Source organism: Physeter macrocephalus, chromosome 2 (assembly GCF_002837175.3).
Source record: "Physeter macrocephalus isolate SW-GA chromosome 2, ASM283717v5, whole genome shotgun sequence".
Lineage (NCBI taxonomy): Eukaryota > Metazoa > Chordata > Mammalia > Artiodactyla > Physeteridae > Physeter > Physeter macrocephalus.
In genome coordinates this window covers 100587153-100591277 of record NC_041215.1, presented here as the reverse complement: position 1 = coordinate 100591277, position 4125 = coordinate 100587153, and the positions used below count along the sequence as shown (strand labels likewise).

The window sequence follows — 4125 nt, the reverse complement described above, 5'->3', positions numbered from 1 at the left end:
CGGACTCTCAACCACTGCGCCACCAGGGAAGCCCCTAACCTGACTTTTAAAAATAAAAGTAGTAACCTCCAATCTTTGCTTATGTGAGAAATATAAACTTTTGTTTAGTCACACTTTCCTGTTGCTTGCAACAAAAGCAGTCCTGGAATAATAGTAGTCCCAGATAATAGTTGGTAGAGAAAAGAGGAGGAGGTGGAGGTAAAGAAAATGACAAGCGGTGCCGGAGGTGGGAGGGGAGGGCAATTTCTGTGGCAACTTGTTAGTCCCAGGGAGATGGTTATAATATAAAGGACTGTCTAATTAACTTATGTCAAGTCAGATACAAAATACTAACACAAATATAAAAGTTCATTTTTGGAAAAAAATACAGAAAATGGAGTACAAGTTTCCCACATATTTTTAATAAGATGCAGATACCCACCTAAAATTTTTTCTCAAGTTCTTTGTTGTCCAATTTCTCTTGAACATGATCAGGCTCTGTTTGCAGATGATTATTTGTCTGGAGAACTTGCTCCAGGCTCATAGCCAGTTTCCTGTTGTCTTCTCTAGCTACATCTAGAGCTTTTTGTAAATGCTCCATCTGAAAGAGAGAAGAAAGAAGAGTGGTTTTAATTCCACAGTAACAGATACAAGAAGTCCATAACACTGTATATTCACTCTTTAAACTTTGAAACAATAATTATTTGGAACCAGAACCAAACGCTCCAGATGCCTGGAATATATATGTGAGAACTTATTACAGACAGTCCTTAGGAGACTCTTAGAAGATGATGGGAAAGGTATGCTCCACTGGTCACTAGAGAGTTTTGGAAAATAGAGCCAACTTATTTATCCTAATTTCTAAAGTTTTAAACCAGTTAAACTCCCCTTCCTGATTCTATGACCCTCTGGTCTCAATGCCTAGAGAGATAAGAACTGGCAACTGTTCCTTGTATATCCTTCTAGAAAAAGCTTTTTATAGGAAATATCTATTTTATATGTGTGCATACGTGTAGATACATATTCATGTGTGTATACACCTATAAACACATACGAGTATGCCTCCTTATTTAGTGGGATCACCCTAGCTACTTCTGACTAAAGTTATGTTGTTTTCTAAGCCCTTTAACTTCACTTATGCATTAATACATGAAAAGAATGCAGACCATATAAGACAAAGAGAGTTAGGCATAATTATGGTCCTGGTTTGCCAATAAATGGTTCACTGTAAGATCGCAGACCCATTTCCCATTTGGAAATATGTCACTGTTCAAAACTCAGACTTGAATGGAAAGGAAATTTACCCGATTGTTTTACTCCGTTTTTCCAAAATAGCAATATCCCAATAAAATAAAAAATATCAACATTATCATCTATAAAAACCTGGCTTCAGGGCTTCCCTGGTGGCGCAGTGGTTGAGAGTCCGCCTGCCAATGCAGGGGACACGGCTTCGTGCCCCGGTCTGGGAAGATCCCACATGGCACGGAGCGGCTAGGCCCGTGAGCCATGGCCGCTGAGCCTGCGCGTCGGGAGCCTATGCTCCGCAACGGGAGAGGCCACAGCAGTGAGAGGCCCGCATATCGCAAAACAAACAAACAAACAAACAAACAAAAAACACCTGGCTTCTACCTCACTGTTGTGCTGGGCATCCACGACAAGGATTCTGGCCTGCCACTGGTCCACTTCTGCTTCCAGCTTCTGTACCCGCTGTTGATTTAGAGCCCTGTAAATGAAGGGCCCAGAGAGAGTGACCATAGAAAAGTACCGTCTAGGAGTGATACCACTGGGAGTTACAGGGCACCTTCCAGGAAGCCCAAATGGCATATGTAGTGGGCTACAGATGCTCAGAATATCTGACAGTTGGCAGGTGACAGTTAGTAGCCTCAGCTTCAGGTTAAGAAACTAATTTTCCTATGGATTAAAAACTTGTCCCATTTATGATTCAATTTGGCTTTATATATTAAACTATCAGTACATGTTAATGACTAACTTATGGGCTGGTAACTTGATACTATATATATTACTAGTACAAAAATATATCACCTCTATATGGACTGGCTTGCTGTTGAGATTTCTGCTTTTTACCTAGAATTTTATTGTGAATAGTAAACTATTTTTAATACCATCCCCTTGACTTTTTTTAAGTTCAGAGGTAATACAGATTCATAATATGTAAAACAACAAGCACAATGAAGAATATAAAACTCACTTGTTCTCCCATAACATAGAGGCAATATGCACCATATTACAATATGTCTTAGAGGTCTGATTAAAATCAAACCATTTGTTCATTAACCTAAAAGGGAAACTTTTATGTAATTTTTGAAACATTCAAAGGAGTTCACTTATAAAACATGGCTAAATGTAGTTCTCAGAATGATTCATCTAAAATAAATAGGATATTAATAAATGGATAATTAATTCAAACAGAAGTAGACACTTGGCTTTAATCTTGACATTTGGCGTTCTGTAGACCCAAGGGCAGGTGTAAATGGTGTAGAAAACAGCAAGGATAAAACAGCATATATCACGTGAATTTCTAGAATACATACTTATTTACATCACTGCAAAATATGAGAATTTTTGGATATCATTTTTATTTATACTTCTAGATTTTCCTGAATTTTCTAGTTCTTTAAATACCGTTTGACTGCTTTATTTTCACAAGGGAATCAATATAAAGTGACTGTTCCTTGACCGCACACTGTTCTTTACTACAAGTCAGCAGAAAAATACAAGTACAAAGATAGAAAGATAACCTCGGGTACCTTTCTTTCTTGAGGTCTGCAATCTCTGAATCCCTCCGTCCAAGCTCTAGTTGCACTTTTTCCAGAACGCCTTGCACCTTACTGTGAGAAGCCAACACATTCTCCAACATGACTATAACTTTGCAGTTGTCTTCTTTAGCTTCTGCCAGTTGTCGCTGAAAGTTTCCCACCTAATAGAAAATGAAATAAGACAAAGATGTTTGGTCCTTTCTGGTTATTCTTCTGCTGAGTCCCATGACTTCTAGAAGAGTATGGAAACCAGGTCTGGCAGAATGCTAAGAGGAATAATTAAAGTATATTTTATATTTATTTTGTTTCTTAAGTTATTCTGACTTTGAGAAAAAGAAAACTAGACCCTAGATCATATGGATCCTATGAAGAACTCTGCAGTGCATCCTAACTATTGTTGTGTCACAGCACATATATTAACTTGAGACATAAGGACCAACGGCTTCTTGGGTCTAGAGGTGGTCCCAGACTGGCCTGCGCTAGCCCTCTTCAGCTATCTTACCATGGGGTCAGAAGAAGATAACACATCTGAAGGCCATCAGAATTATCTGAGGAAAAAGGACCATAAGAGAGAGTGGAAGCTGCTGAAGAATGATGTAACTCACAGCCCTCTTCAGAGGGGTAAAATCTAGCACCTGCTGTCAAGAAGTTTGGGATGTTACCTCTCTTCTCACTAAGTACACACACTGTTAAGCAGAAAGCATTTGATAATTTGATTTAACATAAAAGTTTAACAGTGTTATATCACATTAATAAAACATAAGTAGGTGGTTATTATTACCAAGGTCAGATGTGTTTCAACAGAAAAGAATAGGACTTTTGATTATTTTAAGACAGGAAGAAAAAAAAATCCATTGGGAGTTAAATCATGTATTTTTAAGGGAAATATTTTAGAGCTCTTCTAAAGTTATCCTTTCTTTGGGAAAAAAAAATCCTTCTGTGATTAATCCTCATTCTTTTTTACTAAAGGTAACAAGAAAGGAAAGAATATGGCTCATGAAAGATTTCAGAAGTGCTTCATTTCAGTGACAGACTTCAGAAAGGATTGATGTCTTGCCTTCTTGTTCTCCCTGTCCTCCAAAGCTTCGAGGTCACCTTTCAACTTCTGACTCTCTTTCAGGGCTGCAGCACGACCCTTCACAACTCGTGAGAGCTCCCCTTCATTCTTTTCACGAATGGATTTCACCTTAGTAGAAAAAAAGAAATGATAAATGATTCTCCCAAAGCACAATCAATCAGCAATTAGAATAAGACACAGCAATTTAGAAACCAAATTTAAAATGTTTAATTAAATATGCTTATATATTATTGTAAATAAAAACTAGCTTTAGTAGCTGTTTTTCCCCTTAAAACTACAAAGCAAAAAAAA

The 4125-nt window shown here is 37.7% G+C and overlaps 1 protein-coding gene across 1 annotated transcript in view; it reads right to left on the bottom strand.

The window, feature by feature from the left end:
* The window catches only part of CCDC150 (coiled-coil domain containing 150), a 137306-nt gene that overhangs the window by 88882 nt on the left and 44299 nt on the right, over positions 1–4125 (bottom strand). The gene's annotated exons all lie outside the window — the stretch shown is intronic.